Source organism: Puntigrus tetrazona, chromosome 4, assembly GCF_018831695.1.
Source record: "Puntigrus tetrazona isolate hp1 chromosome 4, ASM1883169v1, whole genome shotgun sequence".
Taxonomy (NCBI): Eukaryota; Metazoa; Chordata; class Actinopteri; order Cypriniformes; family Cyprinidae; genus Puntigrus; species Puntigrus tetrazona.
The window spans coordinates 17,744,702-17,745,432 of NC_056702.1; positions in this window are offsets into that span (position 1 = coordinate 17,744,702).

Below are 731 nucleotides of genomic sequence, written 5' to 3' on the forward strand. Positions count from 1 at the left end.
GTGGAAAGTGATCTAATATTTAGCAAGCCAAGTTTTATCGTTTGCTTATTTGAATTATAGGTAATTTTAATTTATTTTTAATAATATTTATAACGTTACGAGGAGACATGTTCAGGTGGAGAAAGTAGCCAAGGCTAAAGGGTAAATAAATCGTTAGTGACATGCTAATGTTGCTGTATGCTGTTAGTTTTATTCGCCTTTGGTCTCGAGAGAGCAGGCACAGCATATCGATCGAAGTGCGTTTGAGACACAACTATAACGCTACACGAAGCGCTTAATTCTCTTTTGTGATGGAAAACATTAGTATTAACATCGTTGGATGAGTTATCCTGAAACGTTACGTTTATCTTGAATAAGGCATGTATCGTTAACTTTTTTCAGGCAGTCGGGTTCTGAACAGCCGTGTTATTAATATCATTTCTATATTTCACGTCGAGTGGCCGTTATTATATTTATATTGTCATGGATGTTTTGCAGCACATCCTGCACACTTGAATTCATCCAAAGGTAAAAATGTACTTAAATATGCATATGCTTATTTATATTACTGAAAGGGATAGGTTCTGTCTTTTACTTTCGTTGGAAGCATCCTAAGTAGCTGACTTTTTTGTTTTTAGACAAATCCAGTAGAAGTTATAGTAAACACTGTTTTTGATCAAAAAAATGTGTTTATTATAACTCCGGCTGGATTCATCTGCAAGAAGAAAGTCACCTACACTTAGGATGCTTCC